Here is a 13,332-nt window from a genome sequence, read left to right on the forward strand (position 1 = left end):
TCTCTTCCTTCCTTCCTTCCTTCCTTCCTTCCTTCCTTCCTTCCTTCCTTCCTTCCTTCCCCCCCCTCTCTCTTTCTTTCTTTCTCTTCTTTTTTTGGGGGGGGATATTTTCTTTATTTACATTTCAAATGTTTTCAACTTTCCTGGTTTCCCCTCCCAACCCCCCCTGTCTCATCCTCCTTACCCCTGCTTCTATGAGGGTGTTCCACCACCCACCAACCCACTCAGTCCTGCCTCCCAACTCTGGCATTCCTCTATACTGGGGCATCAAGCCTGCAAAGGACCAAGGGCCTCTCCTCCCACTGATGCCCAACAAGGCCATCCTCTGCTACATATGTCTATGGAGACATGGGTTCCTTCATGTGTACTCTTTGGTTGGTGGTTTAGTCCCTGGGAGCTCTTGTGTGTGTGTGTGTGTGTGGGTGTCTGTTTATTTCATATTGTTGTTCTTCCTATGGGGTTGCAAATCCCTTCAGCTCTGTTAATTCCTTCTCTAACTCCTTCATTGGGGAGCCCATGTTCAGTCCAATGTTTGGATGCAAGCATCAGCCTCTGTAGTTGTCAACTCTAGCAGAGCCTCTCAGGAGACAGCTATATCCGGGCTCCTATCAGCAAGCACTTCTTGGCATCCACAATAATGTCTGGGTTTGGTGACTATCTGGGATGGATCTCTAGGTGGGATAAGTGTATGATATTTTCAGTAAAATAATCTTAGCATCAACTTCTGTAGGGTAACTGAGATGATTAATAATGCTCTGTAATGGAAGAACAGGGTAGATGAGTGAATTAAGGCATAACTAATATTAAACTTATGCAAAATTGTATGGATACCTATTAGAAACTTCCTAATTATCTATCTATCATCTATCTATCTTTCTCTATCTATCTCTATCTATATATATGGAGAGAGAGAGAGAAAGAGAGAGAGAGAGAGAGAGAGAGAGAGAGAGAGAGAGAGAGAGAGAGAGATCTTTAATGGTGTTACCCTATAATAAGGTAACAATACTAGATAGTACAGAATAACAAAAAGCCAAGAACCTAGTGTCAGGTTAGACAGACTACTTCCACTAGAGTTGTTGGCAGGTGAAGTTCCATAGAACCATTATAGGTTGTTGGTAAGGTTCTCTGCTACCCTCTTGAATCATGATTTAATCCTCCCTTTGTCATGGTATCAGTAACAGACACATGATTTTAGTTCATTTTTATATCTTGTTTTCCTAAAAAAGCATTATTGTTTTACTAGAAAAGGAAGCCAAGGAAAATGGTATAAAGCATCGTATAATAACCATAACAACAAAACCCAATAGGTAACCAATTGGCTCAATTTCTCAGAACTCCAATTTTTTTATATATCTTAGAAAAATTCTTAGCAATATTGCCTGAGTGTAGAATTATTTAAAACCAAGAACATCCAGCAAAAATATAAATGTTTTATTGTTGGTTGTTGCATGTTTTGGGGTATGAAATTTCAATATCCCTTGGAGAAAATGTCAGTAAAATTTTTTGAGATAATTTGCATATGAATAAACTTCAAAGATGTTGTTTAGATATAAGAGTGTTCATTTTGTTTTGTTTGTTTTGTTTTGTTTTGCTTTGCTTTTGATTTTGCTTTGTTTTTCCACTGGACAGGAAGGGACTCTTAAAGGGTAAGTGTAATTGTTGTAGGCAGTGTTTGAAAGGGGGTAAAGAAGGTCTGAAGGGTGAATAGACCAGCTCCTTTACAAGTGTTAGACACTCAGATAATGAACACATTAATAACAAATCTGTGTGTTGTTTTCTTCAGCACCATGTAGTGCTGAAGAAATTTTGTTATATACTCCTTATGACATTTTCATTTCCAGTTCACACTTTTATATCCCAGATTACTTCTGTCATATTAGTTATGTATTAAAATTGTTGTATGTCACATATTATACACAATATAGACAAAGATTTTTATTGTGGGAAAAACTTGAAAAATATTTCTAAAAAAGCAATTTGCTTTACAAGGCTTTGCCTATATTCCCCGTGTAATTATTATACATTATACGAGTTTGAAAACAAGCTTTCTTCTTTGCAACCCACTCTTTCCCTCTGTTTGATTCTCCCATGAAGTCATAATCCTTTGTTTGCAAATTGTCTGTTACCATGGAGAATAATGTGATGTTACAAATTTGCTATTATTTATGACTTCATCATAGGATGGACCTGAATGAGAAATTAATCTCTGATTTCTTCAACAAATATTTGGTGAGTTACATGGGAACCAATGAGGGCATTTCAGTTTCCATTTATTAATTGGCAGGTGACAGTAATGTCACTGGTGATAATATCAATACTCAGGAAATAATTTCAAATGTTAAAATAAATACTTTAAAATAAACAATGAAATGTGAAGCAATAGGATAAAATTTATGTTCTGCTGGAAACTATTTGCTGATAGTCACAAACTCCTCTTTGAGAAGCTGCTTGGCACTGTCATTCTCTGAGTTTCTCCTTGATTCTGCCATGTTGACTTTCTTTGTTAAGAAAAGCTAAATAGCACTCTGGTGCATAAGCCCATCACCCACTGAGATATTGAATTCTGATCTTTAATAAACCAACATTGATTTACTTCACTGCTTCTGTTTGCTGAGCTAAGCCCCACTGGCATAGTTGAAAAGGCACACATAATTTAATCAAATTACTATTTTTTTCATTTGAGGTTTTTTTTTATTTGTGTGTAAATGCCTTCTATGGTTCCAGACATTTTTCCCACTAAAATAAATCTTTCTTAGAACAGACATTTGGAGCATAGTAGTCTCCTTCTATGGATATAAAGTCAAATTAATGCAGTAGGATTTGTCTCCCTGCAAATTCTGTTCCTTTCTTTACATGGGAATTGAATCTTGAAGACTCAGTGTAATATCTAACAAACTGTAACCCTGAGAATTTCAAGTTTCAGATTGCAAGGAGTCTGACAGTATCTCCAACATTAAGTTAGGCAATATTTTCCTTTATTAAAAGTAAAAATTTTCTGACCATTTTATTTAGCTGCTTAACAGATGGAAAGGGAAGTCAACTAACCAATCAATCAGAAACCAAGCAAATCTTGAAAACCTGGAAAAGTGACGGAGCTCATCAATGATCTTGAGGTTGATTGGGTAACACCATGGATCTTTACAGTTTAATTCTAGGTCCTCATGGCCAGTTGGAAACTTTCATTTCTACTTCAGGATTTACTTTATATTAAATAAAACATATTTCGCTCAACATAAATATTGATTACATTTTCTCCCTCTTTTACTCCCCAAGATATTAGTGCTTAAAAGTCATCAGATAAAGGTACTTATTATTTCACTAGGAAAGAACCTGGTGAGTTATGTCAAAATGTGAAGGGGATTGTGAACTAGCCTGTTGTGTTAAAATTATTTATTGAATATTAGTATTGTCACCAGTGACATTAGTTCCACCTTCCAATTAATAAACAAAAACTAAAGTGCTTTCATTTTTTCCATATAACTCACCAAATATTTGGTGGAGAATTCAGATATTAATTTTTCATTCAGACCTATCCTATGATGAAGTCATACAGTCAGTGTCAGTGGATGAAGATGAGGTGGAAAAACTGTAAATTCCAGCATTTTTGTACAACATTTTTTCATTTGTAAACATTTTACTTATCTATAAAATTCTTAGGAATCATTCAATCATTCCTTAATGGTGTATGTCCTTTTAAAAACTCATATAATTTGAAAAGTTATTCTTTCTTGGGCTGACAAGGAGTATTCTTTTCTAGCTTAAGTTAGAAGCTGTTTCCATACTGTAGAGAGAAATAAGAGAGAGAAGAGTTAGAGAAATCAAAGTCTGGGACAGTGGTGAGCATAGGACTTTGAAATCAGACAATTCTGGAACTGGTTTTATTTGAGGGACTTCCTTTTCTGTGTGAAAATAAATGTGAATACTGCACAGGGCAGTGTTCATTCTTTCCATCCCTAAATTCCTCTTCTGCATTACAGAGTTCAGTTATCACTCTGATTCTCATCTAGCATGAAGGCAGTTTGTGCCATAAGTTCTTCCATGTTCTTCTTGTTAGATATTTTTCATGCATATAGCTATAGTGTATCCTAAGTACATTCAACCTAGGTACAGCAGCCAGAGCTCTAGGTTCCTGGACAGTGTTTGTTATAGGAGTCAATAAACTAAAGTATCTAGGAGAAGATGAAGGAGAAAAAAATCAGGAAAAAAGTGGCTGATAAAGTCCTTACTTGTCCTCTGTGTAGCAAGTATCTTATGTGAGTAAGCCCATAATTGTTTGTTTGTTTGATTTTCATGTCCTGGCACATAAATGAAGTAACATCTATAATGACTTCTTTTTCCCTCTCCTACTTTACTTAGATGATACTTCTGATTACAATAAAATGATTCACAGATAAACTGCAGTTCAGATTCTACTCTCTAGAAAAGCTACATTTAAGATTCTCTTAAGAGCATGACACCAAAGGGGACTGTTAGAATCAGAACCTATGGTTATCAACTTCCCACCCTATAAAACAATATTGTTTTATTTGCTATTCACATGCAGAGAGGAAACAGATCTACTATATATAGTCATATTTAAACCACAAATAGTATTGTATTAAAGGATGCTACTGGTACAGGGAAGGCACTGAACAAAAATAGCAGGTGACTTTGAGAGTAAATTAAAAACAACATTACATGCATTATGATATAAGATAGCTACTTTTGATGGTGTCAGGGTGTTGTTATCTCAAGAATTTACCCAAAATGAATTCAGATTAAAAACATTGTAAGTTATCTCAAGAATGTCATAGGATACTTCAATAGTACACTAGAGAGTAGCTAAAATAGAATAGAAATAATGCAATCAATTTAAAATAGGCTGCTTAGGGGTCTATTACAAATATGATAGACAGTTACAAAGGAAAACAGTATTTTTTTTTTCAAAGACAGGCCTAATAAAAATTCTGAAAACAAAATAGAATGGAGGTAATTAAGAAGAATCAACTCTAATTTACCTCTGAATCCTTGTGATCATCCGAAAGAACATCTTTTTTCTCTCTGCAGCAAGATGTCCTCCCAAGAATCATTTCCATGGAAAAAGTTCGAATGGTGGTTTCAGATGCACAAATCCCAACGCACTAACTGGAAAACCCAGAATTCTGGTTCTGTTTCCCTGTGTCTGCTCACAGAAGCAAATTATAAAATCTACAAAAGAGCTATTAATTGTCCAAATATGAATTTAGCTCAATAAGACAGGGGAGGACTAACAAATTGTTGACTCATCTTCCTGTAGATGGGTTACTTAAAATGCATTGATTTCATACAACCAGACATCTGATGCACTTGAGCAAACCAGCTGTTTCTTGAAATGAATACTATAACTCTCCAAGTCCACATTTTAAATAATTTTACACCAATCATACAAATGTAAAGAGATAATTAAGCAAAATATCTCATAGCATGGACCATCAATACTGGGATGCAAGAAAATTTTTTAGCATAAAAGTAACAGTTACTATAATAAGCTGCTAAAAATAGATACACACCCTCACAGAACATATGTGTCTCAGACAAGATGACTCGTAGTAGTAAAATCCTGATCAAACAACAAAACAAAACAAACAAACAAACAAATCAAAACCTAACCAAATATCTAAACTAGACAAGACTTTTATGCTTACAAAAAGGAGCCATGCCTGCCCTCCGAAAGGCTCAACAAGCAGTTGAAAGAGTCAGATGCTGATATTTATACCCAAACAGTCTACAGAAACTGATGATCCCTTTGGTTAAATTAGGGAAAAGCTGGAAGAAGTTGAGGAGCAGGGAGACCCTATAGGAAGACCAGCAGTCTCAACTAACTTGGACTCCTGAGATCTCTCAGACACTGAGCCACCAACCAGGCAGCATACACCAACTGATATAAGGCCCCCAACACATATGCAGCAGAGGATTGCCAGGTCTGGGTTCAGTCAGAGAATATTCAGTGAGACTTGAGAACCCAGGGAGTGCGGAGGTCTGGTGGGATAGGGGTTGGGAGGGAGGGACATTATCTTGGAAACAGGGGAGGAGGTATAGGATATGGAATAGTCAGCAGATGGACCAGTAGGGGGATAAAGTCTAGACTGTAAAAGAAGAATAAATAATAAAGACAAAATATATTTTTAAAAAATATGTTAATATTAAATGTACCCACTAAGTTTGTAATATGATGAAAACAGAAACCTATAGAAGTATCCCTATATTTACTGGGTAAAATTGTGACTACTTGTACAAATTCTATACATTTGTGTGGAAGACCAAGTGCACATTAAATTAGCTTTCATGTTCCTGGAGGTTCATAAAGGCATATCTCTGAATTCATTGGTGCACCAAGTGAAGTAATACCCACCCTTTCAAACTGGGTGAGTATTATGAGTAGAACAAAGTGGGTAAGGACCTGAATAGGAAAGAAATGCACTAGGAGGTAGTTTCTTCTTTTTTTGTTCTTCTTCATTTGAACTAAAATGAAATTCTGCTCTCATAATTGGAGTTACTCTATTAGCTATCTAAATACATCAGACTTAGATGAGAACTCGGTAATGGTCTTTTGGGGCCTCAGTCACATGATAGTCAGAGTGTAGGACTTCCAAGCAATTCCTTTAAATGTGTATGCACATTCAAATATGTTCATCCATGTGAGGAAGATGGTCTATTGAGCTTTTCTCTGGATAATTCTAAAATAATTATGGTTACAAATGGGATACTTACATTACTACAAATTCCTAATATGAGGAGAGGACTGAGTTTCTTGTGGAGTCAAGCTCATTCTGCCTTAACATGTGAATTTATACCATGCACTTTCTTCATGCCATGGTTCTCTTGTGCCAGAGCACTGTGTCTTCCCTCTACTACAGAGTGATGGGACTATTTCTGAAAGTCCTACAATCACCACTAGGTAGTACCAAGTTCATGTGAAATATTTCTCTAAGTCCCTTTAATCTCAATTATAAGCTCATGGTTAAGAATTTACTATTGCATTCTAATTACTGATGTGAAAAATGTAGGAACAAGAAATATTGTCATCTTCTTTGAAGGAATTTTGGGGAAGTGAGACAGTCCTACTCACTGTAACTAGATAGTAGCAACCCATTTGATTTTGACACCAAAGGAAGAGATTTTCTTTACAAATTGCCACTGGTACATACTGACTCATACATTTTTCCTGCTGCACTATTAATGTTCACAGAGAGTAAAGCAATGTCTCATCTGCAGAATGATGGGAAAAGGAAAAATCCTTCTGGCATCTGTTGATACATATTCTACTTTTGGACTTACCTGGATTTAAGAAATGGAGCTCCTTTCTTGCCTCCAGTCCTACAACTAGCCCCTTAGTGAATAAACCAGAGTCCACACTCATAGGAACAAGGGCTTAAGGTTCCCATTCTGACTAACTTAGACTTCTCTAGAAATAGATCTACTTTAAATAGTTTTCTAAAAGGATAGATTATGGGATGGGAGTGGGAATGAAGGAGAGGCTTCTGTCATGGCAGAATTTGTGCATGCATTGAAGTGGCAAAAATTATGTTTACATTTCTCTCAATCTGATTATATATTTCTTAAGTGTTTTCCAGATGGTTGAAATTTGGTCACAATTAAAAGGTCATGAACAATTGCCACTGTTAAAGTTTCAACAGTGTCTTTTATTGAGTTATGAGAAAAGAAAAATTCTTAAAATTGAATGGATTCTTCATTTTAAGTACAGATCATTTTAATGATGCCATGACCAGAGCTGCCTCATTTTCCTGCTGCTATGACTGCCTTCCAGCCATTCAGGATGGGCTTCACTCTACATCAAAAGAAACACGTTTCCCTTAGGTTGCATTTGTTGGGTATTTTGTCACAATGAGACAAGTAATTAATACAATACTGTAATGGTAGCCAAATCTGAGGGTATTCTGGAGAAAAACTTGGGCTTAGCTAAGAAAACACCCTTATATAATGTAGTTGAGAAAAGTGTACATATGTAATTGTCAGGCCATGTGTGGATCAACTCACCATAGCAAACAGTAAAAGCCACAGTGATTTATTTGTATCTTAAGCCACAAGTCTAGGGGGCATGGGGAAAGCAGTGGAAGAGCATGGCCCCTTCATTGTAAGGCCTTTTAGCCTATACTGTCATGATTATTGTAGAAAGGAAAGTGTTGGGTGCCACAATGTCCCCTTGAAATTGGCATATGTCTTCTGTGTGAAAGTAACACATGCATATTTGCTCAAGTTTCATTGACCATAGTACCTGCCTAACTACAAATGAGGCTGAGAATGCCTATCATATTATACCTAGGAAGGACTGGGCGTATTGAGACATCACATGCCTTTTACTCCAGCACTTATAATGCTGACACAGGAGAGTAGATAGTTAGCATGTATTTTGTCCCACATAGAAAGATATTGTCTCAAATTTTTAACAAGCAGAGGTTTTTCTAGACATTATTTATGGCCCTTAGAGAAATATCTTTTAGGTTAACTGACTCGAAAGAATGAATGATCCAAGTAGAATTATATATATAGGAATCCTTAGTCCTGGCTTCCGACCATAGAGAAATGATGTACTGTATGCTGTCAGTTGTTAGCAACATGTGTCTCCTGAAAGACTATCATATATAGGATTCAACTTTTACTAATATTCTAAGGAAGAATAAATTGAAGATAAAGGAGCTCGTCTTCATTTCATAAGATCATAAAATACTTAGAAGATGTATCAGGATTTTGCATGGCAGTTTCTATTCTCAACTTGTTCAGCAGAACTCACATTTATAGAATGAAAATGAAACTACATCCTTACACGCATTAAGTTAAAATCAAGAAAGCTCCTTTTCTTTTGATTCTCCATTTCTCCCATTATCCACAGAATGTGCATGTACGTGTGTGTTTGTGTGGGTACACAAACACATACAGTGACTATGTGTATATATTTGCACATGCATGCTCCAACCTTGTGTGTGAATTGGACTTGTTTGCATCATGGCTGTCTATGTACTCTAGACATATTAGGTTTCTCACTTTTCCTTTTGAGAGAAGAGTGAAATAATTGTATAGATGTGTTTTATGATGTTCAAGCCCTGATAGAAATGTGCACAATGAAAGGACATCTGAGCATTCAACCTCAAAGGAATCAAAGGCAAGGGTATTGGAAGCAGGCAAGGGCATGTTAAGATACAGAGAGATGTTATTGGATGCTTTAGCCAATAATACTTGGTGACATTTTGTGTGTGTGTGTGTGTGTGTGTGTGTGTGTGTGTGTGTGTGTGTGAGAGAGAGAGAGAGAGAGAGAGAGAGAGAGAGAGAGAGAGAGAGAGANGAGAGAGAGAGAGAGAGAGAGAGAGAGAGAGAGAGAGAGAGAGAGAGAGAATGCCATTGAACAGTGGGGCATCCCAAGAAAAGCTCCAGTGTCTTTAAGTTGGCTAAAAGGTTATGCCCTTTGTGAAGGTGCACACTTAATATCCAATCAAATTTGCTAATTTTAAAAAAACCCAAAAAGCAAAAAAGCACAAATAGAAACAACCATCCTTTCTATAAAAGATAGACTATAATTGTTGAAAAAATCATGTACCATATTACTGCTTATAAAATAACCCTGAAGCTCAATAACATAAAATGGTTATCTTGTACAGAATTGTGAAAAAGAGTTCACCTACAAGGATGATACATCTGGCTGGATACCACAAACTCTTCCTTTGTGTTCAGCTGCTGATGGAATGGAATTTTCTTCTGGTGAAAAAGGCTGGTCACAGTGGAGCAGACCCAACTGCGCATGAATAATTTGTTTTCTCTCTTTGAGAAAGGGACAAATCTACCTCAGTCTGGCATCAACTGTGTAGCTGAGGATGACTTTTAGCTCCTGTTCTTCTTGTGTCCACCTCCAAAGTGCTGAGATTCGAAAGACACATGGCCAGCTTATTTACTTCTGTGGATAAATTACAGTTCCTCCTAAATGTAAGGAAAATATTGTAACAGTTGATCTACAGCCCCAACCTGTGGGGCATTGGGCTACAGGCTGGTCTCCAGTTGAGTTGAGGTCTGAACACTGAAAGGGTGATAATTCACCTACATGGCACGGTAGGTGTTCCCTCATGCTCCTGGAACTCTGGCTCCTGCCTAAGTTACCGCCCCCTACAGCCCCCACAAGAGAAGCATGTCTAGAAGTCACATAGGCAATGTCCCAAGCTTCTGACCTTTAGGCTAAACTCCTCCCCAGTTACCTAGCAACAGTAAAGACCATAAAAGGGGCTGTTAGGCCACTCAACTCTCTCTTCTCACTCTCACCCTCTCACTCCTCTGTCTTCTCTCCTCTCCCACTTCTCTCTTTCCTTTGTTCTCTTACCTCTCACTTCTCTCTCCTCTCTCTTTGTCTTCTCCTCTCTCTTCTCTCTTCTCTCTCTCTTCTCTCTTCTCTCTCTCTCTCTCTCTCTCTCTCTCTCTCTCTCTCTCTCTCTCTCTCTCTTCTCTCTTTCTCCCTGCCTTTCTATAATAAAGCTCTAAAACCATAGACAGTCTCTGTTCATCAAGGCCCTCTGAGCTTGGAGGACAGGATAGGCTTTCTCTTAATGAGCTGTTTCTAATCTCCCAATGGAAGGCCTTCCTGTGCTCCAGTCAAGATCCGCTGCGCTCACTCTCGCTGGTGTGGGAACCTTTCTTCCCTCTTCCCTCTCTCCTAAAACCCCGGAGCTCCTAGGTTGGGCTGCCCCTTGTCCACCCCCCCAAAGAGTGGATCAGAGGCTTGGATGCCTGCCCGGGGCTGAGTGGAAAGAGTCTGGCAGCCTTCCCACGTCTGCCTGACCAGAGCATAGGTGGAACTCTGTTGGTACTTTGGGCCTTCCCCCCTTCCCCCTCTTCCCCAGGGCCCCTTTTTAGTTCCCACACCAACCCAATTTAAATAGTTCTTAGTATCTTATCCCCTAATACTCCCTTAGTTAAACCATAGTCAATTGGTATCGTTAATCTCTCAGTTAAGGAGAGGATATTCCTTCCATTCCTGTTAGGCTATGAACCAGGTTTGAGTTCGCAATGCTGCTGTGGCAAAAATCAGAAGTCAACCAAAAATACCTGCAGAGTTGTTTTTGTTACAAAAGGAATTGACACCTCTACCACTAAATAAGCATTTCTCAGGTTTGTTGGGTGGTTAGAAGGATGCTGATACCTATCACAAGTAAACCTGATCCTAAACTTATATTATTATGCTGCTGAATTGGGACTATGGTGATATATTTGCAGTAAACATTTGTCTAAGATAGAACAGTATATCCTCTTTCAATCAACATATTCATCAGGAGTATAGCTACAGCCTCTTTCCTTCAGTGTTCTACTATATCTTAATAGTCTCTGTAGAGATAAGCCAATTTCAATGTATTGACCAGCCCTGATCCTATTTAACTTAGGTGGGCAATCAAACTCCCCACTTGAGAGGATATAATGTCTACAGATCTGGATACAAAATGACTAAGTAAATGTCACAGAGGATGTAAAAGGCAGTATCTGACTGTGACTACAAATGTTGACAGCATCCTTAAGATCACTGTTACCTGGCATACATTTACCTTAATTGTTTTTGAGTTTGCCACTGCAATCTTTCTTTTGCTTTCTATTGCATCTCTTCCCATAAGGTCGGCAGTTTACAGTAATAGCATTGGAATGAAGCTCATCTACAGGCAGAAAAGGTTAAACATTTTTTAAAATACAAAACTGATAAATTTTTTAAAACCCCAAATAGTCTTGGAACCATGATGCTTCTGTGCCCAGCCTAGCTATTCTCTTAACAAAAGAGACTCATTTGGTATGCAAGCTTCTCATTTGTCAGAGGAGAGATTTCCCTGTCTCCTCAGCAACACACAGCATAATTGAAGGTGACTCTGTACAGGAGGGTTCACCTTCCATTAGCATGTTTTCTTTGGTAAGCACTCTCTTGCAAGCGCTGTAGTGTAAACATGAGTGCCTACGAATATGAACATTTATTAAATAGTGCTGATGAATATTTCAATACCTCAGGGAGAGCAATTCACAGCTCAATCATTCAGGCTGTTTTAAGTGCAGCACAGGACAATTCCACTACATCTTCCATTAATATTTAATTGCCCATTTTATTCTGTTTACCTTTTTGGTTAATATATAATTTAAAGCCCTTCTACTAAAAAGGGGGAAAGAACAGCTGTTCATCTGCTTTTAACAAATCTCTGGTGAGAGCTTTTACCTAATTTAAAATTCATTGCACAGTTTTTTTTTTTTATTTAATATCAGTAATACAAAGCCGCAGGTATGAAAAGTAAAGCTTGGAAGTGACTCTCATGCAAAAAGCCTAACTGTAACTTGGGTTTGATTCCACTTCCACTCCTGAGTGGCAGGCATTGACAGAAAGCAACTGAATCGCCAATCATTGTACCATGTGTCACATTCTCATGCAATAGAATGCCATAACTCGGCCTGACATATTTTGACAACATGTCGGAAAGTTATTATGTACCCTGCAGAAAGTGAGTCCTGTCATCCCCACAGTACAGATTTTAGTGACAGGGTAACAGACATCTCTGCTTGCTAAAGCACAAGGGAGTTAAATATGTGCATGGCCTCCAGGAGCCAGGGAGTCCCTGTAGTACTAACTTTCACTCCTCCATGTGCTGGCCTACCTTTATTGTTTGTTGTATTTTGTTTTTGCTTGTTTTTGTTTCCCCTTGCCTTAGACATTTTAGTTGTGTGTATTTTATGAATCTTTATCAGTGGCAGGGAACGTTACATTCAGGACATTTCTCCAAGAACTCCAGGTCTCCCAAAGTCCCCTACAAAGTCATAGTAAGGATGAGGCCCTATCTTTAAATCCTAGATCACCAGTACTTAATGAATTGAGATTTAGCTGGTTGATCTCTTGTCTCACTCAATTGATCCGTGTGTTATATTTGGCCCAGACTAGCCAAACCAATCATAATAAGAACTCAAAATCCTATCACTTCTTCAGTTGTGGGTTTCTTCTCTAGATTTTCTCGGCTTTGTTGCCTTGTCATTATTTCTTTCCCTAGCCTCTGATATCTTTGATTCCTTTTCCCTATTTGATTTCTTCATTGATGGAAGTTCTTAAATGATCTTCCTTTTATTCCTTCATCTGTTTTTTCATAAATGCTTACTGTGCAGTATTGTCTCATGTGCTACATAAAATAAGGGAGGAAGATAACAGGAGAGAGCAGAGGATGGGAAAGGGGATGTAGAGGAAGAGGCAGGAAAAGCAGAGGAGAGTACTTTTGAAGATTACTAGCCCTTGATCTTGAGTTTTACTGATTTATCAAGAAGGCACAATGGCTTGCTAAATTGTTGAATACTGAGGTATGT

The sequence above is a fragment of the Mus caroli genome, chromosome 4, assembly GCF_900094665.2.
Source record: "Mus caroli chromosome 4, CAROLI_EIJ_v1.1, whole genome shotgun sequence".
In the NCBI taxonomy this organism is placed as follows: Eukaryota; Metazoa; Chordata; class Mammalia; order Rodentia; family Muridae; genus Mus; species Mus caroli.